The 27,148-nt window shown below is 41.6% G+C and overlaps 1 long non-coding RNA gene and 2 other non-coding genes across 3 annotated transcripts; 1 reads left to right on the plus strand and 2 right to left on the minus strand.

Moving 5' to 3' along the window:
* Nucleotides 1-207: 207 nt before the first annotated feature.
* trnan-guu (transfer RNA asparagine (anticodon GUU)) lies at nucleotides 208-281 on the plus strand. Its single transcript has one exon. It is a non-coding gene; the product is annotated as a tRNA-Asn (tRNA).
* Nucleotides 282-497: 216 nt separating this feature from the next.
* trnak-cuu (transfer RNA lysine (anticodon CUU)) lies at nucleotides 498-570 on the minus strand. The gene has a single exon. It is a non-coding gene; the product is annotated as a tRNA-Lys (tRNA).
* Nucleotides 571-19,850: 19,280 nt separating this feature from the next.
* Nucleotides 19,851-20,946, minus strand: LOC134326508 (uncharacterized). Its single transcript, XR_010014517.1, has 2 exons — nucleotides 20,875-20,946; nucleotides 19,851-20,243 (listed from the first exon to the last, which is right to left on the minus strand). It is a non-coding gene; the product is annotated as an uncharacterized LOC134326508 (long non-coding RNA).
* Nucleotides 20,947-27,148: the final 6,202 nt, after the last annotated feature.

Consider the following 27,148-nt stretch of genomic DNA (forward strand, 5'->3'; position numbering starts at 1 on the left):
ACTAACAAGCAAGTGAGTCTTCTCTAACTAGCAGGTCCTATTGACCTGGGCTTCAAACGTTGTCTCTGACAAGTGTGAGATCTTTTTAATGCCCCTCTCATTCAAGTCAGAAACATGCCATTATTTCAATTTGCCAAACTTAATTAACCCTCTGTAAATGTTTGCAAGTCATGTGACTTTTGTGTCCAATGAAAAAGCAGTGCTTGTGTCTCTGTGGTGCAATCGGTTAGCGCGTTCGGCTGTTAACCGAAAGGTTGGTGGTTCGAGCCCACCCAGGGACGAGTGCCTTTTATTGCACAACCTGCCTGTTGATCAAACGGATATGAGACACAAGAACAATGTGTAGTCCCACAGAATAGTGGAAATAAGTAACTGAAAAACATCCAGTAAACAACAGTCCTACGAGCACAAAAAACCACCTGATAAGTCACCGGAGACCGGCTGTCCAAAGTGGAAGAACGTCCTTTTGGTTTCAGTAGATGTTAAATGAAGATACTCGCCCAACGTGGGGCTCGAAGCCACGACCTTGAGATTAAGAGTCTCATGCTCTACCGACTGAGCTAGCCGGGCTTAAGCAGTATGTCGGAACAGACAGCTCATCAGTCAGACCATCAGAGAGATGTAGGTTTAATAGTGTTATTTTAAATAAACAAAAATAAATGAAATAAAACAATTTTACTTTCAAAGAATGTGCACAGTGAAATACACTGAAAACCTCAAAAGGTCGTCCTAACATGAGTGTGTTTCAGTGCTGTTTAATACAAATAAATAAAATATATAAGCACTGCAGGACGGATCAGCTGCATTCATCTTCCCCTCTATCAGGACTGCCACCACCATGCTTTACATTAGGTGCAGCATTAGCCGGGTGCCTGGTCTCCACCAGACATAATGTGTTTCTCGTGGTCCGAGAGACCTCTAGGTGCATTTTAGCACCTAGTTCAAATGGTTGATCTTCTGGAAGGTTCTCACGTCTCCACAAGGATACGCCGGAGGTTCCTGCTCACCTCCCGGCCAGGCCAGACTTCTTCCATTTATGGATGTTGGTGGTCTGTACCCTTGCCCAGATCTATGCCTCTGAGGTCTGCAGACGATTCCTTTGACCCCATGGCCACTGTGGACTGTGGGACCTCGTATAAGCAGGTGTCTGCAATCCCCAATCGTATCCAATCAAACCAATTGACCACAGGTGGCCTCCAGTTAAATTGGAGATGCATCTCAAGCGGTATCATACCCGTCTTTTGGGTGTCCTATCAAAGTCTGTGCACACAGACGCCTAAAAACATGCTAATAACACACAGACAATGGTACAGTTCACGTCTTTATTGAACAATTTATTTATTTAATAAACAAAGAAGCTGCTGGTAACTGTAAGAAGAATCTCCTCATCTTCCGGATCGAGATGCTCGTTGACCTGCGGACTACCGTTACGCTATCGTGACGTCCTGGAGGTCCGGTGAGGTCCTGTGAGGTCCTGTGAATAGAGACTTAAACCTTGCATAGATATCAAACCTTCATCATCTCCTACTCACCCAGAAAGACCTCCCAGAGCTCTCGAACCTTCTTATTCCTGGAAAAAAGCTCAAATCTTAAAAGGTTTGATTGTTTTTACCGTTAGCAGAAGCCTTCAGAAACCTGTATGGTTAAAGGTCTGGACCTATTTTTTGGGTTACTCATGGAACCACACGTCAGTGTTCATTTTGACAGCAAATTTTGATTTAGTTTTAGTCATAGTCTTTTGACTAAAATGTAATTTAGTTTCAGTCATAATTTAGTCATCTGAATTGTTTTAGTTTTAGTCTAGTTTTAGTTTCAGTCGACTAAAATAGGGCTGGGCGATTTTGCCAAATAAAAAAATCTCTATTATTTTAAAATGATAACCGATTGTTGATTACGATTTAGTTTTTTTTTTGTTCTTGTATAATGCAATTGAAACAAGACTCAAATTTTTTTTTTTTTGCATTGTAATTTAAAAGACTGCAGAAGTGCAAAAATAGTAACAGCACCACCTATAATTATCCTTTCAAGGGACTCAAACTTATAACAAAAACAATATCACAATAATTAACAATAATTAAAACAAAATAGAAATCTGAATTATCTATATCCTTTATAAGAATATCTCACAAACAACTCTTATTTTAAATAATGTGCAGCAGAGCCTCCTTACATTAGGAAAAGAACTACAAAAAGTTCTTTACAGGTTTCTTAAAAGGAACACGAGCCTGTACTGTACTGTTTCCACCACTGAGTGAGTCTGTATCAGTAGCTACACTGGGGGGGCATCAAGTAATCACTCAGCTCAGCTTTGATTTTGTCCTCTTGTTATTGGGGGTGGATGGAGGGGGCACGGTCTGCTTCTAACTATATGGACTACAATTCCCATGCTCCCCCGGACTGTCACGTGACTCTCATGTCCCGGTCAGCCAATCCTGATCACGCTCACCGTCTCCGGAGTTTTGATTCAGTTCAGCGGTGTTCCTGACTGACTTTATCTTGCTGCGTGCTGCTGGCACTACTGAACAGGACCTGCCTCACACGACCCCTCAGGTCCATACTGTCCACAAAGTCTTCTTCTATTAGTTCTGGAAGTTCTGCTCTTGGTTCCCTTTCATGGGCCTTTCTGATGGTTTCAATGTTCCCCTCAGTGCATTCTTCTATCTCTGTTTTAAGCTGCTGTTCTAACATGGGACTGTGTCCAGAAGGTCCAGGGTCGTTTTGGTTCCTGGTCTGGTTTAAATTGATGGTTTTTGCAGAACATCGACTGTATACAAACTCCTTCAGTGGAGGAAGCAGGTTGTCTTTAAGTTCATCCACTAGAATTGTTTGGATCCCTGCGATCAAATCCTGCAGATTGTCCACAGTCACCTGTAAAAGATTACACGATCCATACAAGATGGCACGTTGCTAGGTAGTTACTAGGATGATGGCAAGTGGTGGTTGTTAATCTGTTATTAGACGGAGACGGTCGTATTGGACACTTACACTCTCTTCCTGTTCGTCCCGGCAGTCAGAGCGGGAGAAAAAGCTTTTAAAGCATTTTGGTTTCTTCATGGTGCTGATGAAGACTTCTATTAATTACAGAAAAAACATGATGGTGTTAATTTACAGACAGACATCACTCATCCAACCTGACAAAACTTCCTAACCAGTTTATGATTTATTGAATGATAGATAATAATTAGTGATAAGTGAAATCAAAGCCAGGAGCCATTTTATATGGAGGATTTTATATTCTTTTAATCAATCTCTGTATAGATGTTTTGCTAGAGAATGTACTTTCTAATAAATCATTCAGTTTAAACTACATTTAATGTGACTTACAGCTCTCTCGTGTCTGTTCCTCGACGTGCTCAACACTGAACTGAAGCAGAAACACATCAGATGAGCTTTAATGTGCCTGATGCTTTGCTTAGTCCTACTGTGACGTCACAACATTCCCCCCAGGAGCTCCAGGCTGAAGCGGCAGCCGCTGGCAGCAGTTCAGCCCGTGACCCTGACCAGGACAGAGCAGATGCTGACAATAACATTCAGTGTAATATCCACATGTGGACGTGATAATGACGGGTTTTCATAGTTCAGCCAGTAACCCATCTCTAACCAAACTGGGCTTTCATTTAGCTGAATTGTTCTGAACCCTAATGAACACAAAGCTGTGTCACCACTGCCCTCTAGTGGAATGTAGAAATACATTTAGAGACATTATAGAGGAAACCTGCATTTTAATATTGTTATAAAATACAATTAATTAATTAATTAATTAATTAATAAATGATGCTGACAGTGTTGCTATGAACTACGTATCTTACAGTTACATGTAAGCCTTTGATTGGTACTCTTGATAATTAATGTCATTAAAATGTCTTTGTGACAAATGAGTGTAATATCATGCTGAGAATAAATAAAAAAATGGAAATCTCATGGTACTTTGACGAGTCAGTAATGCCAGGGATCCTTCCAGGGTTTCTGGAGTTAAAACAGACCCAAAACATAACAGATCCCCCATCATTCAGCGCGGACCGAACTTCTGATAACTGCTAGTGAAATTGATTCTGGTTTACACTTTAAATGTAATAATCAGCATAACATTAACAACAATAACTCAGTGTTTGATCCATGTCATCCCAGAATGATCTCACAATTTTCCAAAGAGCATCTTGTAATGTTACTGAGTGTGCATAACCCCCATAACTGCTCACTGGGGTTTAGGTCAGGTGACTGGAGGAAAGTCCATGACAGCCCTCATTAACGTTATTTGCTTTTCATGTCGTTTTTGCAAATCTTTTCAGGTTTGTAACAAAAAAGTTAAATAGAAGAAGCTGCTGGCACTACTGAACAGGACCTGCATCTCACGATCTCTCAGGTCAATACTGTCCACAATGATGTCTGTGTTATTAGGTGGCAAGTTTTCCCCTCGTAGCTCTGTTTCAAGCTGCTGATCTTTAGTGGGACTGGTTCCACAGGGTCCAGGCTCATTATGGTTTGAACTAGTGGATGTACAAGGAAATTGATTGTTTACAAACTCCATCAGTGGAGGATACAGGTTGTCCTTAAGTTCCTCCACTAATATACTTTGGACCCTTTCAACTAAATCCAGCAGATTGTCCACATTCAAAACCTGTAAAAGAAGGAAGATTTATATTAAACAAAAAACAATATTCATACAAGATTTTCTCATTTAACACCCAGTTTCACGTAAAATCAGCTCTTATTGTTATGTAATTACATTGCTGGAACTGGATCTGTTGTATCGTCATGAAAATATCGCTTAACAATTTAATAATATGAGACGGAGGCAGAGTGGCAGTAGAACACAGCTCGCTTCTTTACTTCACATTCACGGACTACAATACAGGTTAACACTGACACAGCGCCGTAAAGGTCAAAACGCGTTTCCAATAATACATAACATATTCCTCCCCTTTTACTTTCAATGGCCTCTTATTAGTACAATGCTACTGCATTACTGTAAACTTCTATCAATTATGCTAATTTGTATCTTTTTGTAACAAATATCTGCAACAACAATACAACAACATAACAATATAACAGTAACAACAGTGTTTTTCCTACACTAAGGAAAGAGGGTAGACTGCCTCATTTCCAGGGCTCAACCCTGGGGTTTATTCTGCCCCAACTCAATGGGTTTGCCTATAAACTAAACATTCAGTCTGTTTGGAGGTCGTCTTATTCGGGATGGATAACGACGACCGGTAGGCTCTAATAAGTGCCCTGCTGGTAAACTAACAGTAGTTTGTAGTTCAGGACTCGGTGTCGACGAATACAAGTCTGACACATTCTGTTCTTTTGAAAGTTCAGGTGAGGAATCCTCAGGAGTTGATTCCTGGCAGTAGACGTCCGGAATATATTCATGAGTTTCCACCTGGACTAAGTAATCGCTGGAATTAGTTGAGGACAGTAATTGGTCTACATGTCGTCTCCAAGTCTCATCACTCCTTGTTTGGACAGTACACGAGACTGGACCAGTTTGTGCTACGACAATGGCTGGAACCCATTTTGAACCTCTGCTATAGTTCCTAGCAAGAACATTTTCTCCTGCACAGAAGGTCCTCTGCTTGACTTTTCCTTTCTTCTCAACCTGAGCTCTTTGCTGTAACTGTACAGTTTGCTTGGTTCTAGGAGGTCTTATTAGATCAAGCCTAGTATACGTACACTCCCCTCCAAAAGTATTGGAACAGTGAGGCCAATCCCTTTATTTTTGCTGTAGACTGAAAACATTTGGGTTTGAAATTAAAAGATAAATATGAGACAAAATATCAACATTTCAGCTTTTATGATCTGATACACACTTCAGAAGATAGCACCTTTTGTCTGAACCCACCCATTTTTTTTGTGAGCAAAATTATTGTAACATGTGACTGTCAGCTGTGTTTTGTTGCCCAGGTGTGTCCTGTTACATTGATTATTTAAACAATAAATAGCGCTGAATGTCTACGCTTAGTTTCAGATTTGGGTTTTGCCTGTGCAGACTGTGCATTTATAGTTAGAGGAGTAACCAACATGAAAACCAGAGAGCTGTTTGTGGGTGAAAAACAAGCAATTGTAAAGTTGAGAGAAGATGGAAAATCAATCAGAGCCATTGCACAAATATTGGCCATAGCCAGTACAACCGTTTGAAATGTCCTGAAGAAGAACGTCGTCACTGGTGTACTAAGTAACAAATGTCAAACAGGTAGACCCAGGAAAACAACAGTAGTTGATGACAGAAACATTGTGCGTGCTGTAAAGAAAGACCCTAAAACAACTGTTAGTGACATCAGCAACAACCTCCAGAGGGCAGGAGTGAAGACTTCATGAACTGTTCGCAGAAGACTTCATGAACAAAAGTACAGAGGCTTCACCAGAAGATGCAAACCACTAATGAGCAAGAAGAATAGGAAGGCCAGGCTGGAATTTGCCAAGAAGTACAGAGACAAGTCTCAGAAATTCTGGGACAAAGTTTTATGGACTGATGAGACAAAGATGAACCTTTACCAATGTGATGGAAATGCTAAAGTTTGGAGAAAGAAAGGATCTGCTCATGATCCCAAACATACAAGCTCATTTTTGAAACACAGTGGAGGTAATGTCATGGCTTGGGCTTGCATGGCTTCTTCTGGGACGGGCTCATTAATCTTCATTGATGATGTCACGCATGATGGCAGCAGTACAATGAACTCAGAAGTCTACAGAAACATTTTGTCTGTTAATTTAAAGAAAGATGACACCAAACTGGAGATCCTTCATCATGCAGCAAGATAATGACTCAAAACACACTGCCAAAACTACAAAAAAGTTCATCAGGGGCAAGAAGTGGAAGGTTTTGGACTGGCCTAGTCAATCTCCAGACTTAAACCCTATAGAGCTGCATTTTACCTGCTAAAGAGGAGACTGAAGGGAGTAACCCCCAAAACAAACACCAACTGAAAGAGGCTGCAGTGAAAGCCTGGAAAAACATCACAAAAGAAGAATGCAAAAGTTTAGTGATGTCAACGGGTCACAGGCTTGATGCAGTTATTGCAAGCAAAGGATTTGCAACTAAATATTAAGTCTTATTCACTTTAATCTGTTTTAAGTTGATCTGTTCCAATACTTTTGCTCACAAGAAAAATGGGTGGGTTCAGATAAAAGGTGCTATCTTCTGAAGTGTGTATCAGATCCAGATGTAAATACCTGGAAATAAAAGCTGAAATGTTGATCTTTTGTCTCATATTCATCTTTTCATGTCAAACCCAAATGTTTTCAGTCTACAGCAAAAATAAAGGGATTGGCCTCACTGTTCCAATACTTTTGGAGGGGACTGTATGTGTGAACTATCTAAACTATATATTTCTTAAAGTTCTTGACTGAGCTTAATGCCGCCAACCAGTGACTGGAGCAGATACGACTCAGGTCCTGCACACAGTAAGTAGTGCTGATACACAGTACCAGCCTACACACCAGAGGGGCTCCAAACATCAAGTTTTCACTCATTAAATCATGTTTGTGAACTTTGTGGAATGAATGTAGGATTTGTATGTGTAGATTCTGGATTGTAGGAAGTTACTTTTAGGAGCTACTGTTAATGTTTTCCCAATTGAACTAAAAACAACCTGACTTGATGTTTTAATTGTTCATTAAGACTTCACTAAGAGTTATTACCATCAAGCAAATGTAAAGCATATTTCTATATGAAGAGCATCTGTTTCCAGATAATATACACTGAGGGTTAAAGCATAATGGAGCGGGTTCAGTAATTGTGTAGTAGATTAAAAGTGACAGTAAGTCTGTGTCTGTTTCTGTTACTTATTCTGAATTGTGTTTGTTTGTAAACTGTGAATTAGTTCTTAATCTGGTCGTGATGTTAGTGAATTAAACCTACATCTCTCTGATGGTCTGACTTCTGACCTGCTGCTTAAGCCCGGCTAGCTCAGTCGGTAGAGCATGAGACTCTTAATCTCAGGGTAGTGGGTTCGAAGCCCCACGTTGGGCGAGTATCTTCATTTAACATCTACTGAAACCAAAAGAACGTTCTTCCACTGTCTCCGGTGACTTATCAGGTGGATATTTGTACTTGTAGGACTGTTGTTAACTGGATGTTTTTCAGTTACTTATTTTCACTATTCTGAGGGACTACACATTGTTGTTGTGTCTCATATCCGTGTGATCAACAGGCAGGTTGTGCAATAAAAGATACTCGTCCCTGGGTGGGCTCGAACCACCAACCTTTCGGTTAACAGCCGGACACGCTAACCGATTGCGCCACAGCTCTTTCACTGGATGGTAGACACAAGTCACATGACTTGCTAACGTTTACTTTATGCCAATAAACAGTATAATTACACAAGTTTATATCAAGCACAGTCATGGACAATTTAGTGTCTCCAATTCACCTCACTTGCATGTCTTTGGACTGTGGGAGGAAACTGGAGCACCCAAAGTAAACCCACACGGACACGGGGAGAACATGCAAACTCTATAATGATACCACGTCCAAAAATGCACGTCAACAAGTAGCGAGCGATCAAAGTTTGTGAGCTGATGTGCAGCATAAAAAAGGGGGAAAATAAATGAATCTGAGTGGATTTGGCTTGGATTGTTCTGTAGTGAGTTGGAAGTGAATAACTGGCCGGTTAGCTCAGTTGGTTAGAGCGTGGTGCTAATAACGCCAAGGTTGCGGATTCGATCTCTGTATCGGCCACACCCTCTTTAAAGATTAAAGGTAGCATGGTTGAGAGAGTCAGGTGAGCATGTGCTGTGTGTCAGGACCTTCTAACCTGAGTAATTTAATCACTGAAAGTAAGAATATCACTCTGTTCTTCTGCCATCTTTAATTCTGGCTTCATTTCACCTAATGAACGTGGCATGACCTTCATAAATGCTTACAATCAATTTTGTTAATGGAAAAACTAAGTAAATAAAAAAAAAAAAAGAGAACTGCTGTGTAATTTAGTGAATTCTTGCAATGTAGACCGTGTAGAATAAAAATATTAGGAAAGTATGAGGTTAAAAGCATCAGCTTTTATTTATTCTTAAAAGAAAAATACATGAACCTCGGTCATCTCACACGAAGATCTGTTCTGCTCAACAACAGTAAAGCTCTCCATCGTTTCTGTGTGGCAGCTCCATAACTGAAGGGCTGTCAGTGTAGAATCGGGTATATGGGTATAAGCCCTGCCCTTGGACCGGTTAGCTCAGTTGGTTTGAGCGTGGTGCTAATACGATAATAACGAGCCACGCCCATTTTGGACTTAAACAAACAAGTGAGCCTTCTCTAACTAGCAGGTCCTATTGACCTGGGCTTCAAACGTTGTCTCTGACAGGGTGAGATCTTTTTACTGCCCCTCTCATTCTAGTCAGAAACATGCCATTATTTCAATTTGCCAAACTTAATGACCCTTCTGTAAATGGTTTAATGTGCACACTGCTGCTACTGGCTTGTTTTTCTTTTCTACAATGTAAGTTCAGACCTTCAGGTTCGTGTTATTTGAGATCTGTGTTTTGTTCATTCATATGAATGTTGTGTACTTTGGTCAGTGGAAGTAGGTTTATAGCTTTATAAAAACATTGTACTTACTTACTATTTTCATTCTTGCAGGAGTGTCTTCCACTTCAATAGTGAGGCGTGTCCAGCCCTGCTACACAAACTGTCATTTTTGTTCCTAAACTAAACTTTAGCTTAGTTAAAGCAAATAAAGACACCTTTAAAATGTTCATCTTTTATTACAGGTTTAAATTTGCATAAAACAAATGTTTGCACAAATAATATAAAACCAAAGTACAAAATAAACATTTCACTTATTTTAATGATCTCACAAATCACTTCTCAGTTTTAAAGGTCAAATGCAGCAGCATCTTTTAGATCAGAACAGCTATTAACATTAAATATCACTAAAGAGGAAATCCTGAAGACAGCAATGTAAACCTTTCATTTAAATACAAGCTGCAGTAAAGTTACATAGTTGATCCATGATAAAAAAAGAATCTCACATCTCACAGTGAATACGCTGGTGTACTTTAAGGTCACTACTTTGAGTAAAACTCTTTCCACACTCGGTGCAGTGATACAGTTCCTCTCCTGTGTGAATACACTGGTGGTTTTGAAGGGTACCCTGTTGAGCAAAACTCTTTCCACACTCAGAGCAGTGATATGGTTTCTCTCCTGTGTGAATACGCTGGTGTTTTTTTAGGTTAACATGTTGAGCAAAACTCTTTCCACACTCTGAGCAGTAATATGGTTTCTCTCCTGTGTGAACACGCTGGTGTTTTTGAAGGGTACCCTGTTGAGCAAAACTCTTTCCACACTCAGAGCAGTGATATGGTTTCTCTCCAGTATGAACACGCTGGTGTACTTTAAGGTCACTACTTCGAATAAAACTCTTTCCACACTCTGAGCAGTGATACGGCTTCTCTCCAGTATGAACACGCTGGTGTACTTTAAGGTCACTACTTCGAATAAAACTCTTTCCACACTCTGAGCAGTGATACGGTTTCTCTCCTGTGTGAATTCGCTGGTGTTGTTGGAATGTACATCGTTGACTAAAACTTTTTCCACACTCTGAGCAGTGATACGGCTTCTCTCCTGTGTGAACACGCTGGTGTACTTTAAGGTTACTGCTTTGAGTAAAACTCTTTTCACACTCTGAACACTGAAATGGCTTCTCTCCTGTGTGAATGTGCTGGTGTTGTTTGAGATGACTCTGCACTGTAAAACTCTTCCCACACTCTGAGCAGTGATATGGCTTCTCTCCTGTGTGAATGCGCTGGTGTTCTTTGAGATTACTCTGCTTAATAAAACTCTTCCCAGACTCTGAGCAGTGATGAAAGTTCTTCATGTTTATGCTTTGATAAGACTGTAGAAACTGTTTCCTTGGAAAGCAACAGAAACAAAGTAAGAAGTCAATTCATTAGCATTACTATCAGCATTAGCCAATAATCATCATAACAATAAGTAATAAAAACATTAAATTCACTTCATGTCTTAGTGAGAATCTGAATTCAAAGAACATCAGGATGAAATACTTATAAATACTGCAGATATTAATAATGAAATAACTATAAATAACTTGATATAAATAAAGATATAAGAGATCTGACTTTCTCAACATCAGTCCTGCACCAAGCAAATCTAATCCAGTTCATGACAGGACTAATAATTAGCTCACAAGTGTAAATCTTTGGTGTGCTGGGAGTAAAAAAGGCTTCATAAAACACCACAATTATGAGCATAAAGCTATTTTAAACAGTCTGAATATATTAACCTGATAATATTAAATAACATAAAATAAAAAGAACAACAAATGCAACATAAACGTAAAAGAAACAAACAAGAAAACCCTTTACCTTCCTGTTAGAATCCTGGCAGCCACTTTAACAAAGCTGGTGTCTCCAGCAGGTCGTTTCTAATGAAGAACGTGCAGAAGATCCTTCTTACCAAGTGACTCAGCTACAGGTCTAGAGTTTAGTCCTTAAATAGAGCTGAGGACAAAGACCCAAGACCAGTTCAAAACTCTGCATTGGTCAATCATCAGCCAACTATTCACACCTTCTTGTGTGAAGTACTAGCTCATTATCTATGGAACGTGTGCAAATGAACTAGATGGAGCCACAAAGCATGATGGGTGAAGTCAAACTACACCTATTTATCTCAGCAGAGAAGTTATTTACATTTAATCCTAAACACAAACAAGGAATTGAAAGGCTATTCTGTAAAGTGAAATGACATGAACTTAGATAAAGCTTTTATGATAAGAATCTAAGTCATGTAAAATGCTGTATGTATATTTGTGTGAATTAGTTTCTACTGTATATGAGGAACAATAAGAAAACTAGAAGAGGAAACACCCACCTATAGATTTATCTGTATTTATGGTGTAGAAATATGTGAACTGTTGGATTTACTGAAGCACTTTCTACATTCTGAGCAGTGATACGAGCTCACTGAGGAAACATAAAGATTAATAAAGAGAAGGAAACAAAACCTGAAAATAAGAGCTTTACCTTCCGTTCAAATCCTGTTCAAACTGCTGAGAATGAGAGCAGTTCATAACTACAGGAACACAGACTGTACTTGTACTCGGTCTGTTTAACTCCAGCAGTGACTGGAACCAACGCCAAACAATTCAGCTCTACCCAGGGATGCCAAGTCCAGCACAAATATCCACCTCAAAATCTGTCTAAACCCGCCCTTCACATGCTAAAACTAGCAGACCTTGTTCATAGCTATGTGAGCGCAAATCCTCATTAGTCATTTTATAATCGTCATTTTACATCCGGCCCGCGAGCCATCCCCAACCGGCCCGCATGAGGTTCGTTGCAATTAAAAATTAGATGTAAATAAACGTACATCAAACATGCATTACAACAGGATTGATTTTGATGGGAGCACTATATCTTTAAATTACCGTAAGCTTTGATTTACGTGTGTGTGAGTGTTTCCAGCTTCACCGTAATGTGAACAGAAGAAGTTTTTAACAAGACATGAACTTCTGAAGTATTTATTAACTGAAGTCAGGTGTAACGCTGGTTAAGGATCAGAATTTAGGCTCTAAATCGCTGTTACGATACTAAACAGAAATATAAGAACATGAACGATGTGGAGCGTCACACCTGAAGCTTCTCTAACTAAACTGCAAAAGCAACAAGGACTTTTTATAAAGTTTAACACATCCAGAACTGAAGCAGTCAGGACCAGCTTTGTGATTTTAAAAAGAATATTCAACAGTAACAGAGGACTGAAAAGCAAATGAGGTGATTAGACTCAAAACAAAATAGTGTAAAGTTTAAAAACCTGCACATTTTGATCACTTCTGTTTTTTTGCATTAGTTTGTTTAAATAGTGAAATAATGTTGATGTTTTTACTCTGCCTACTTCTAATTTTCTGATTGTAACATCTAAACATTAACAGCTTATAAGAACTGTACAATCTACTGCTTTTCATAAATAGTGAGCAGTCGTAGCCTAGTGCTTAAGGTACTGGACTAGTAATTAGAAGGTCGCTGGTTCAAGCCCCACCACAGCCAGGTTGCTGCTGTTGGACCCTTGAGCAAGGCCCATAACCCTCAATTGCTCAGACTGTATACTGTAACTGTATTGTAAATCACTTTGGATAAAGATATATGCTGAAAATGTAAATAAAGAGACAAAATTAATATTGAGCAGAATTAAGTTCACCTTATTGGTCTGGCCCTCCACAATAATCCCAGTTTCTTATGTGGCCCCTTGGAAAATGTTATTGCCCACCCCTGATTTAAACCCTGTTTTACGGTACAGATCACATGGTCTATGCTAAAAGTTTCATGCACATTTAAACCCTATTTTTTTGGTACCCTTAAACTTCATAATAAAGGCCTTTTATATTGTCACATTTCTAGAATGTATTTAGAAATGATACATCAGAATGACTTGATATTAACTGAGTGTAAACTACAGGTGATGTACTATTATTATGAAGTGTAATTGTTCTGTGGAAACAAGAGAACTCCTTTTAATAATAATAATAATAATACATTTTATTTATATAGCGCTTTTCAAGATACTCAAAGACGCTTTACATAAGACAAATAATCAAAACAAATACGTACATACACCATACAAATCATAGTACAAAATCAAAATAGTACATCAACATCAAGAATAATTAAGATAAAAACAAAGAGAGCAGCATAAGACAGTTCATTAAAAATTAGCTAAATTATGAGAGAGAACAACAAATATAGAACAATTTCTTAAAATTAGACTAGATTACTTTTAGTAACAATAACAATTCATGTCATCAAGATTATTCCATTTAATAACAATCTAAATTAAAACAGGAATGAGCTTAGATTGTATTTTAGTTGACTTTAAAATCATAATGTCCAATTATTACCAAACCATTTATTTTAAACCCTGAAATTCTATCCTAGTTCCACCAGACACTTTTACCATAATGTTTAGTATACGCACATCTTCACAAACAATGTGGAGGCTGATTTGACTGAGCATTTTGAAGTGGAGGCTTGACCGCAGTAGTAAATCAAACAGTTCACAGACACACAAGTGCACAGTAAATATTTCTACACCATAAATACAGATAAATCTATAGGTGGGTGTTTCCTCTTCTAGTTTTCTTATTGTTCCTCATATACAGTAGAAACTAATTCACACAAATATACATACAGCATTTTACATGACTTAGATTCTTATCATAAAAGCTTTATCTAAGTTCATGTCATTTCACTTTACAGAATAGCCTTTCAATTCCTTGTTTGTGTTTAGGATTAAATGTAAATAACTTCTCTGCTGAGATAAATAGCTGTAGATTTACTTCACCCATCATGCTTTGTGGCTCCATCTAGTTCATTTGCACATGTTCCATAGATAATGAGCTAGTACTTCACACAAGAAGGTGTGAATGGTTGGCTGATGATTGACCAATGCAGAGTTTTGAACTGGTCTTGGGTCTTTGTCCTCAGCTCTATTTAAGGACTAAACTCTAGACTTGTAGCTGAGTCACTTGGTAAGAAGGATCTTCTGCACGTTCTTCATTAGAATCGACCTGCTGGAGACACCAGCTTTGTTAAAGTGGCTGCCAGGATTCTAACAGGAAGGTAAATGGTTTTCTTGTTTGTTTCTTTTACATTTATTTTGCATTTGTTGTTCTTTTTATTTTATTATGTTATGTAATATTATTAGGTTAATACATTCAGACTGTTTAAAATAGCTTTATGCTCATAATTGTGGTGATTTATGAAGCCTTTTTTACTCCCAGCACACCAAAGATTTACACTTGTGAGCTAATTATTAGTCCTGTCATGAACTGGATTAGATTTGCTTGGTGCAGGACTGATGTTGAGAAAGTCAGATCTCTTATATCTTTATTTATATCAAGTTATTTATAGTTATTTACTTATTAATATCTGCAGTATTTATAAGTATTTTATCCTGATGTTCTTTGAATTCAGATTCTCACTTAGACGTGAAGTGAATTTAATGTTTTTATTACTAGGTGAAGAGTTTAATATTATTGTGGTATTAATGTAGTAATAATGCTAATGGCTAATGCTAATAGTAATGATAATTAATTGACTTGTTTCTTTGTTTCTGTTGCTTTCCAAGGAAACAGTTTCTACAGTCAAAAGCATAAACAAAGCATAAACATGAAGAACTTTCATCACTGCTCAGAGTGTGGGAAGAGTTTAACTATGCAGAGTAATCTCAAACAACACCAGCGCATTCATACAGGAGAGAAACCGTATCAGTGTTCAGAGTGTGGGAAGAGTTTTGCTTACAGTAATGCTCTTAAAGTACACCAACGTGTTCACACAGAAGAGAAACCATATTACTGCTCAGAGTGTGGAAACAGTTTTGCTCAACAGGGTCACCTTCAAAATCACCAGCGTATTCACACAGGAGAGAAACCGTATCACTGCTTAGAGTGTGAAAAGAGTTTTGCTTACAGTGATGCTCTTAAAGTACACCAGCATGTTCACACAGGAGAGAAGCCGTATCACTGCTCAGAGTGTGGAAAAAGTTTTACTCAACGGAGTAAACTCCAACAACACCAGCGTATTCACACAGGAGAGAAACCATATCACTGCTCAGAGTGTGGAAAGAGTTTTACTCAAAGTAATGCCCTTAAAGTACACCAGCGTGTTCACACAGGAGAGAAGCCGTATTACTGCTCAGTGTGTGGAAAGAGTTTTGCTCATGAAAATAGTCTCAAACGGCATCAGCGTATTCACATAGATAAACTACATCACTGTTAAGAGTGTGGGAAGTATTTTATTGCACATTATGTTCTCCAACAACACCAGCGCATTCACACAGGAGAGGGGTCGTATCACCGTTCACTGTCTGAAAAGAACTTTAGTGAAAGGAATATCCTTTAGGTACACCACACCAGTGCATTCACATTAGAGGATGACCCATATTGCTGCTGTGGATGAAGTTTTACTGGAAGCAGCATTTTTAATAGACACCAGTACGGTCACACAGAATTACGTTTTCTCAGAGGAGAAAATAAAATGATACTCCACTACTGCATGTACAGAAAAAGCTATATGTGCTTTCTTTTTCTACTAATATACACTAGAACTGTTCTACTTCAATTATCAAATGTACATGATGGTGTGAATATGATCATTATTCATCAAATGTAATGTGGTGTAATGTACCAACCTCAGATCTGAATCTGTTTTTGTTCTTTATTCAAGTTTAATCGACTTTAATAAACACAGAACAACTTTTACTTTCAAGTGGAAGAATTTTACCCTGGTCTTTATGGTGTTTTCTAAGTTTTCATAAATGAATAGCCTCTTACTTTAACACTTCTAGGTCTACACTCCAAAATTCTAGTGTTTAGATGATTTCCACTTAGCAAATAATGAACCGTCCTCAACCAGAATGTACATGAGAAGGTGTGAATGGAGGGCTGTGGACTGAACAGTGTTGCATTGTTCTATCATCATGAGTCTTTGTTCTTTGTGTTTATCTATAGACCAAATTAGTGGTAGCTAAACTCCTCTGTTAAAAGAAATACTCATATTTACGTTTAATTATCCCACCATCTTCTAGTGCATAAAACCCAGTTCATATAAATCCTAATACAGACTGAACTGACATGTTTTAAACTTACATTTAAAAATGAATAAATACTATTGTGGTAGTTCAGGTGTTTTCTTATCATGGAGGTGACCAATTGACCAAGACCAACTGAGGGGTCAAGAGACAAGTGTTTCTTTATTGATGAATAAATGTATTTGTTAAACTGTAAATTCCATCCGAGTTCTCTGTGTGATGAGAGTTTGGTTTTTGATTCCGATGTCAGCAAATGTGTCCACGGTTGTTAAATGGGACTAAACTCACGGTCCATGTATTTGTATGTAGGATTGAGCTGGAGTGACAATAGAAGATAGATGTAAAGAACTGGGTGGGTAATAATTCAAAATAGTTCTTCATGTAACCTGAAATTCTATTCATAAATGATAAGATCATAAGAAAATAAAACCAAATGATTAATAAAAAAGATTGGAGAGGAGAAGAAAACAGGACAGGAAAGAACAGAAAAGAGTAGAAGTGAAATTCAGAGATTTTAGGATTTAAAGTGTTATTATTAAATGTAATAAGAGCTACCAATACTCCTACTAGGTCCCGCTGTCAGTCTGTTAATCACAGTGCTGCTGGTGAAGAAAAGGTGGAGTACAGATGATTTGTTGTGGTGTTTTGTACTAAATGCAGGTGAAAGAGGATCAGCAGCAGCAGCTGAGCGGTGTGTGTGGTTCTCTGTGTGTTTTGTCTTTGTTTCAGGATCTTTTATTTGAAAAGCTGCGTGTAGAACAGAGAAAGTAAAAGACGACACACAGCAGAGAGAAAGGCTGAACGACGGACGTCTATAAGAAGCAGCTTGTTTACAGCGTCTCTCGCTTACTGCCACACCACCCTGAGAATGCCTGATAGCGACTCCTAGTGGTGAGAGGAAGTTGTGAACTTTAACCTGCAGTTTGGGAGGGAAAGGCTCTCCCAGTGTGTTTGAAAGTTTTTGTTTAATGTTGCAGTTAAAATTAAAATTTACTGCACTGAGTTAAAAAGTTTGTTTTGAGTATAGCTCCCCAGCAGAGTTTCTGCTTGGGGAGCAGTTTATCTTGCATATTTTCTCAAAATGGAGGATATACCTGACACAGACAACGAAAAGGAACAAAGACAAGGAACAATGGACTCTAACTTAACTGGAATTGAGAATATGGAGAACAACAATGAAGGAGAAAAAAACAATGGACAAAAAGGAGAACAAAAGATACGACAGAAGGCCCTAAGTACTTTAGGGTCTTACACAGCAGGCAGGTAAAGACATGCAGGATATGTATGAGTCCAGATCACGTGATGAGGACATGTCCGGAGTTTGTGTGCAAACAGTGCATGCAGCAGGGACATTATGCACATCAGTGCAGAGTTGAAAGATGCCCGGACTGTAGGATGCCAAAAAGAAACTGATCAAGAGCAAACTAAAAGACAAAACCTGAACGAAGAGGAACCAGAGACACAAACACAGGAAGAAGAGGATACAGGAAGACACCAAGAAGAAAAGTGGAAGAATGGAAGATGAACAAAGTTTCGAGGAAAAACGAAAAGAACAAACAGAGACTGATTTGAGCGTCAAGTTCAGCAATAGCAGTGTGGAGATGGAAATAAGAACCAAAGACAAAGCAGAGGCTGGGACATCGGAGCAGCAACAATCCCAACAAGAAGAAATGGAGCTAGAAGAGGAAGAAGAAAAAGAAAAGAACAGTAAACATGAGGTAATAAGAAATAAAATAGAAAGTATAAGAAAAATAAAAATGGGAATAAAACCCAATATAACAAAAGTTTTAGAAAAACAAAAAGAAAGAAGGGGAGAAAAGGGTATGATTACAAGGATGGGGAAATTTGAGATATTAGATGAAATAAAAGAAACTAAATGAAATACTATACAATTTCCTTTCAACTTTTTCCACTTTTAATGCTTGCGACTACAGTGGTATGCTTAAATGCTAGAGGATTAAACAAAAATGAAAAATTCCAAATGATATTAGCCAATAACAGGAATGCTGACATTGTTTTCAGGAGACATGTTGGGATGAAGAAAGTGTCAAAAAATATAAACCACAATGGGATGGGAATATTTTTTATAATAATGGACAAGAAAAACAGAAAGGGGTGTCAATTTTAATTAGAAGAAACACATATGAAAAAGAAAAAGTTATTTTTAGTGATGGAGTAGGGAAAAGCATAGCTGTACAAGTTGAAAAAGATGGAAGGAAATTAATACTATATAATATACATGCTCCGAATGAAGAAAGAGAAAAAGCAGAATTTTTTAAAATAGTAATGGTTAATATAACTGGATGGGAAAATGTCTTAATATTAGGAGATTTTAACACTGCATTAAGTAAACTTGAGGTTAACAGTGAGATGGTGTTTAGATCAGATAAAGGTAGAGAACAATTAAAGACACTAATGGAAAAATATGAATTAATAGATATATGGAGATGGAGAATGAAAAGAAAATAGAGTACTCAAGAGAGCAAAATTTTCAAGGGACTTTAAAACAAAGTAGAATAGACCTGCTTTTATGTACAAAAGAGATGGCAGAGAAAATAAGATTATAATTAGATTTATTATAAAAAAAACAACCTTTAGTGATCACAATTATTTAATTTGGGTAATGGACTTTACAGAGGTTAAAAGAGGCCCAGGAGTATGGATGCTAAATGAAGAAATTCTAAAAGATAAATTATACAACATACAAGTGAAAGACATGATCATGTGGAATAAAAGGGACAAATTGTATAATATTGATAAAATAATATGGTGGATAATTTAAAATTCGATATTGAAAAACTGACAATCAAACATTGTAAATTAATGCAGAAGATAAAAAAGCTAAAAGAAATAGAAATGCAAAGAGAACTGGAAAAAGAACTTAGGAACCTTGAGAGAAACAGAAACAAAGGAAGCATGGAAAGGCTACTAGCATTGCAGGATAAAATGAAAACTGTTGAAGAAGAAAAATGCAGAGGGTTAATACTTAGGAGTAAAGTCAAATATGCAGTTGAAGGTGAAAGAAGCACTAAATTCTTTTTTGAATTAGAGAAAAGTAAACAAGCTACAGTACATCCATAATAAAGGAAGTATTAAACTCTAAAGGAGAAAATAAAAAAGGAACAAAGAAAGTGTGATAGATGGCAGAAACCCGGAAGGTACTTTCGACAACGCCACCCCCGGGGGGTATAGGCCCCCGAGGGGAAAAGAGTTTATAATTACAAACGCCCCAAATTGATCACGGTTTCCAAAGTTCACAAGATACCCGCCCAATAGCAAACAAGTCCGTGCAATCAAGACAGAGACAGGGTTCTATTTCTAATCGTATACATATTTATTTACTTTCAAGCGTATTCACAATATATTCTTAAATCTTTTGTTAAAATGGTTACACCCAAACACACACACATATACTCACTTATTTACACACTACTGCGGGTATGGTTAGAGGTAAGCCCACCAGAATAACACGTCAACATACCAAACATACAGAACAAACACCAATACTAGAAAATCAAAATAATAAAAGAAGAAAGGCACGAGAGGGCTTACCAGCAGGAGGACCGTACTTACGGAGTGGGTTGAAAGGACCACACGTGATCTACACTGCACTGTACACCCAAGTGACGCTACACTACCATAAAGGTGAACTCTGGATACCCACCACCACTGGGTTGGCCCCCACTACTGATCGTCCCCAATCCTGCCAAAGAAAAAGAGAAAAGAAAACAGAAAATATGATTAACACTATACAGTACCCGCCGGGAATAGCTGAGCCCACGGGACCAGCAGTAGAGCAATTTACAAAACAGTGACAGCACACACACACGGTAAGCTATACACCCCAAGCAAATATCACATCCCCAAGAGGGCACAGCAAGGCACCATTACCAACCCAGCAAGTCGTGAGGAACAAAGGTGAGGCCCACACAGGCCCTGAAAACCCAACCACTGCCCCACAGAATGTATATAGAAATCAAAAAGAAAATCAACCAAAGAAATCATAACCCAGAAAATAACTAAATAAATCAATCATCAAACGAAAAAATAAAATAAACCAAATCACAAAAACAACATACTCGATAACGAGTGGTTAATACCCACTTACCACCCCACACACCCTCACACATACACTAATTAAAGTTAACCCACACACGCTGCTGTTTGAAATGGCGGCACACGGCCCCTCCCAGTGGGATGCCGCCACAATCCAAAACAAGCAACAGCGTGGAAATATACTATAATAAAAGCACAATGAAAGCAGAACAACAGCCGGAGTGGAGCCCGACGATGCAAAGCTGGTTATAAATCCAATAGAGGAAAGATGAGAGCACCTGGCAGCCTAAAGTCCAATATTAATGTACACCAAACCCGAATACCCAGCTGGTCTCGGAGACAAAAGTCACGAGTATGGATCCAGAACGCGGGGAGAAAGCAAACTGAATAAACCACTGCAAAGCACAGATAGAGCCCAAAGGAGCCACTTCAGAACGCAGGCCACCGAACGGAATTCCCTCCAGAGAGAAACGTGAAAATACCAACCGTTGCCTCCACAAACGGATCGCTCGCGAACGAGCAATAACAGCAAAACCAATCCTGATGGCCAGGCGGAACTGCATGAAACAGCCCGAGCTTGCTCCACTGGTCGTGTCCGCACCGTGAATTTAAAGACTATCGCTAACGCCGAACAACGAGCCAGCGTAATGACGTAACCAACGATGCGACACGGCTGCAGCACACTTAAAGGTACCGGAGCACCACCACAATCTACCCGCCACATCTTTTATCGTCGGCCCGACGATACCACATATACGTCCCCATATCCAAATGGAGGTAACATCAAAAATTTATAGTCGCCCCGCAAGGCAACCGATGCGGGTTGGAATGTTGCCCCGCAGTGGCCCGGGTGGTACGACGTGGCAATTGCTCACCCCGACAAGGGCTGCGACCTGGCGGCCGAATGGCCGACGGGCCCGCAGCCGAGCTACTAAAAGGGACATCCTGACTATTCTGACCCAGCCCCTCGCCTCCCCCTGGAGCACAACCTTGGGGGGCGTAAGGCCCAGCAGGAACATATGGGCCGGTGTTACCTACCGGCTCCCCAAGGAGAACGTCTTCCTCACTAGACAGCTCCCCTGAGTCAGTGGGAGTTGATTCTCCAGGTTGGGTCAACCCCAGGTGATTATCAGGGGCATGAGGCCCCACCAGTCCTTTCAGCATACTGCGATGCACGTGCTTCAGTTTTGTCGGGTCACCGACAGGGGCGATGGTATACACGGCCCCAGCTTCCAAAGGAGCACGCACAACCGTGTGTACCAAGGAGCTCCACCGGTCTTGGATTTTATTTCGACCCCGCACGCTGAAGTCACGTACGTACACCAGCTGTCCTACTTTTAAAGCCGGGCTCCGCACCCGTGCATCATGCTTGTCTTTGCGGTATTCCGCCGTCGCTGCCAGACGTTCCCTAGCCCCATCGAATGCCACTTGAAGCCGAGTCTGATGTTCCTGTATCCAATCACACACTCTCCCCTGAGCCGGCGGCCGAACTCGGCCTAGCAGAAAGTCCACTGGCAGTTGCGGCTCCTGTCCAAACATTAGGAAGTGTGGCGATTCTCCTGTGGACTGATGCGGAGTGGTGTTATAGCAGAATAGTACATGTGGCAAGCAAGTAGCCCAGTCGCGCTTACGAGAGACCGGCAGGGTACGCAGCAGATTGTGCAACGTACGGTTGAACCGTTCGCATTGCCCGTTCCCAGCCGGGTGGTACGGGGTTGTTCGCGACTTCTGGATCCCATACATACTACAAAGTTGTTGGATTAATATGCCCTCGAAACAGCGCCCCTGGTCGGAATGAAGCCGACCAGGGATACCAAACCTATAAAACCACTCCGTGATCAAGACCTGGGCAACGGTCGGGGCCCGCTGATCCCGTGTTGGAACTGCAATGGAGTACTTACTAAAGACGTCAGTGATTACCAAGACGTTCTCCACCCCACCCGTCGTAGGCTCCAGGACTGTAAAATCAACGGCTACTGTTTCATTAGGCCGAGATGCCAACAAATGGCCCATGAATGTGGAGGCTGGCGGAGCCGTCTCCTTAGCCACCTGGCACCTAGGGCACTCCTCACACCACTGGCGCACCTCTGCAAACATTCGTGGCCAGTAACACCGCTGCCGGACCAACTCAAGGGTCCGATTAGCCCCTTGGTGGCCATGCTGTTGATGGAGTTGTTGCAGGACCTCTGACCGCAAAACAGCTGGCAGAAGCAGCTGACGGCACTCCTCGCGACCACTGTGGTGCAGAACACGTCGATAAAGCACTCCTTCATTTTCGACTAACCGATCCCACTGGCGCAACAGGACGAGAGCCAAGGGCGAAAGGGTTTCCCTTTCTTCACGATTTGGCCGCCTACGATCCTTCCAAAAGACCAGGACCGACTGAATAATAGGGTCACTTGCCTGTAAAGCGCGCAAATCTGGGGAAGCATGGGATGGCAATACCGAGACCACCAACTGGGAAGCTGTAACGCGGTCTCCCCAAGCCGCTACCTGTTGCAGCAACCTGGGGACCGCCGTCCCTGAGGCCAGGTCACCTGCCCCCTCTCCATCAGGTTGGTATTGCCGCGAAAGCGCGTCGGCATTACGGTTGGACTTTCCTGATCGATATTTAAGTTCAAAATCGAACGAGGCTAACTGTGCAGCCCATCGATGTTCTACGGCCCCTAGCTTCGCAGAGGTGAGATGGCTCAAAGGGTTATTATCTGTGTAAACTAAGCACTTCTGCCCCAGGAGATACTCCCGGAATTTCTCTGTAATCGCCCACTTTAGGGCGAGAAACTCAAGTTTCATGGAGCTATAATTGCTCATGTTTCGCTCCGTCGGTCTCAAGGTCCTACTGGCGTACGCAACAGGCCGAACCTTGCCATCCACCTCCTGAGAAAGTACCGCACCTAAGCCCCTATAGCTTGCGTCTACTTCCAGGATGAATGGCCGGCTAAAGTCCGCATACGCCAGTACTGGTGCAGCAACGAGCTTATTTTTAAGCCCGTCGAAACTTACCTCACACTCCCCCGACCAGGCGTCCTGAAACTGCTGCCCTGAGGCCTGCCTGGATCGGCTCCCGCTTAATCCAGCTACCAACCGATGTAATGGGGCCGCCAATTTTGCAAAACCTTCGACGAAACGTCGATAATAGCTGGCAAAGCCAAGAAATGAGCGAAGCTCAGACACGTTGGTAGGTCGCCGCCATTTTAAAACTGCTTCCACCTTATCAGGGTCGGTGGAGACCCCCTGCTGGGAAATCACATGCCCCAAGTAACGAACCTCGGGTTTGAAAAACGCACACTTCCCCAGCTTGGCCTTCAGTCCCTCTGCCTGCAACCGGGTCAAAACCATCTCCAGGCGTTGTAGGTGTTGTGCTACGGTAGACGAAAAGATCACGATATCGTCAAGATACAGCAGAACAGACTGACACTGTTGGTCGCCGAACATACGTTGCATCAATCTTTGAAACGTGCCCGGCGCGTTGCAAAGCCCAAACGGCATTCTGTTCCATTCGAACAACCCGAACGGTGTACAAAATGCCGTCTTGGCCCGATCGCCCTCCGACACGGGGACTTGGTTGTACCCACTGGCCAAATCCATTGTGGAAAACCAGCGGGCACCCCCCAACATGTCCAACGTCTCCTCAATTCGAGGAAGAGGGAAGGCATCCTTCCGAGTCCTCGCATTTAACAAGCGATAATCCACGCAAAGCCGTAAGCTTCCATCCTTTTTCCTAACTAGAACCAGGGGAGAAGCAAATGGACTACTGCTCTCTCTTATGACCTTCGCCTGGAGAAGCTGGTTGATGTGAGTTTTCACAGCCTCGTAGTCGGAAGGAGCAAGGCGCCTATAGCGCTGTCGGACCGGGGTCTGATCTAACAGTGGGATATCGTGGGAAATTAAGGTAGTACACCCCAAATCTCCCTCATGGGCAGAGAAGACTGAGGAATACCTCAAAAGCAGTGCACGAACCTCTGCCTGTTCCTCGGCAGACAGGGGCGACAAATCCACAGCCCCAATTTGTTCCTCCACTGACAACGGGGCAGGCGACTGGGAACAAATAGTGGCAGTAACCGAATGAACCTCCACCACATCTCGTGGCAAACTAACAATGGACACAGTGCTCAGAAGTCCAAGCCTAGTACGGGGGTAGAGCAAAATGTCCGTACAACCAACGTTGACTACAGGGACCTGCACGGAACCACGCGTCACTTGCACAAGGGCTGGAGAAACCAGCAACCCCCCTGGCAATCCCCAATCTGCGGGCTCGAAAAGCGTGCCGAATCCAGAATGACACTCGGGACAGGTAGCCGGGATCAACTTCATAGTCCCCCCCGGAACCCGCCACGGCCTTCGACCCCCAACGTTCACAGTGCCACTGGTCCTGATCATAGGCTGGACTTCAGCCTGATGGCAGTGCTGCAACGCTCTCACCACCGGCTGTGGGGCTGTAGACACAGATGGAAGATCGAAAAGCGTGGGACCATGTTGCCCGAACAATTCCTGATAACACCTACTAATCACATTCATGCCAAGAACCCCTGGAATTTTAGCGGCCATGCCCCCCAAGGGGTCACGAACAACCAGAACACCGCAGTCACGCATACTTTTTCCACAGAGCTCGACATCTAGTTCCAAATAGCCCAAATATGGAATCTCTAGACCATTAGCGGCTCGAAGTTGTAACCAATGACATGATTGTAAACGCTCCTGCCCCAGAGGTTCAAAATGGGCCGAGAAGAAACTTTCAGTGATGGTCGACACCATAGACCCTGTGTCAATAAGACATGGAACATGAACCCCACCCATCAAGACAAGCAAATGTGGACAGTTGGAAAGTAAAGCATTAGCAACAGTAAGGGGATCAAACGCAGTGCCTGAGCCAAGAAAAGCCCCCTCCGGACTGTGACTCTTCAGTCCGGCGGGCATCAGTTTTCCGATGGCTGATTCAGGTGGGGAGGCCGATGCTCAAGAGGCCTAAGGCCTCTATTAGGAGGGACTAGTGGGGGCCCCACCACTCGCTCCCCATCACAGTCCCCAGCATAGTGGCCTGATTGACGGCAGCGTCTGCAGATGATAGGTCCTTCCCGGGGAGATCGACCACGCCTCTGTGGCTCCCCCCGTGCAGCCGCACCGTGAGAAAGACTCTGAAGCTGAGCCTGTTGTTGTTGCACCAACTCCATAAGCTTTGCCACGTCAGCCTGTAATTTTTCCATATCAGACCTTGTCGGGGGCCCACCGCGAGAATCACTACTCACGGAACAAGATGTACCAGGGACCCCGAAGACTCGATCGCTGGAGGGTAAAGAGCAACTACGCGGCCGTAGGGGTTCAGCCGAGCCCTCCCGTTCCCAACGAATTGCTTCCTTACGAACCTCAATCAACGTGGCCAACGGTTTAGTCCGGATGAAGCTTTTCAAGTCACGACGCAGAGCACCCTCGCTAACATGTTCCACAAACTGATCACGCAGAATAACATCTACATTAAGAATCCCCTCGGGCGCGCTCCGTCTAACCTTATCCATTAGGGTCATCAAGGCGATAGAAAACTCAAGAAGCGACTCCCCCTCTTGCTGTTTCCGAGAAAAGAATGCCTCCTGCAAGGCAACGTATGACTGTGGACAACCGTAAAGCTCCTGCAAGATGCCAAAAATGGTCTCCGGGTTTTCTTTTTCCTCCCTGGACCTATATCGAATCTCTTCCCGCGCCTCGCCCTCCAAATTATCAAAAAGAAAATAGGCTCTATCAATGGTAGACAAGCAACGAGCCCGCATACAGGCCTCCGCTTCCTCCTTCCACGCCTCGATACTTATGCCTACATTTCCCCTAAACACTGGGCACTTCTTTTCCCTAGGGATAAAGACTAAACGTTCGGTAGTGGATACAGTTGGAGCACTAGCCCTGGACGTACTCGCATCTATAGCTTGGTCAGAGCGAGCCGCCTTTAAGCGCTCATGTTCAGCTCTCAACTGGGCCAACTGGTCCCTAAGTTGTTGCGTTTCCTCCGACATGTTATACGAAGGCACCAAACAAATTTTTACGTATTCAAAAACTCACAAAAAATAACTGGGCAGAGCTCCACGGGACTACAGGCTCCCAGCACCGGCTGCCGTTCTGCTTCTAAAAGAAAAACTCACGCCACTCATTCAGCGATACTCATTCATTCAACCATATAACAACTTTATATTACAAACATGAAACAACAGATAACAGAACCAATGTCTCTGCTTTCATGCATATCCTGCCGACCAACGCCAATTTGTGATAGATGGCAGAAACCCGGAAGGTACTTTCGACAACGCCACCCCCGGGGGGTATAGGCCCCCGAGGGGAAAAGAGTTTATAATTACAAACGCCCCAAATTGATCACGGTTTCCAAAGTTCACAAGATACCCGCCCAATAGCAAACAAGTCCGTGCAATCAAGACAGAGACAGGGTTCTATTTCTAATCGTATACATATTTATTTACTTTCAAGCGTATTCACAATATATTCTTAAATCTTTTGTTAAAATGGTTACACCCAAACACACACACATATACTCACTTATTTACACACTACTGC

Source organism: Trichomycterus rosablanca, chromosome 14 (assembly GCF_030014385.1).
Source record: "Trichomycterus rosablanca isolate fTriRos1 chromosome 14, fTriRos1.hap1, whole genome shotgun sequence".
In the NCBI taxonomy this organism is placed as follows: Eukaryota; Metazoa; Chordata; class Actinopteri; order Siluriformes; family Trichomycteridae; genus Trichomycterus; species Trichomycterus rosablanca.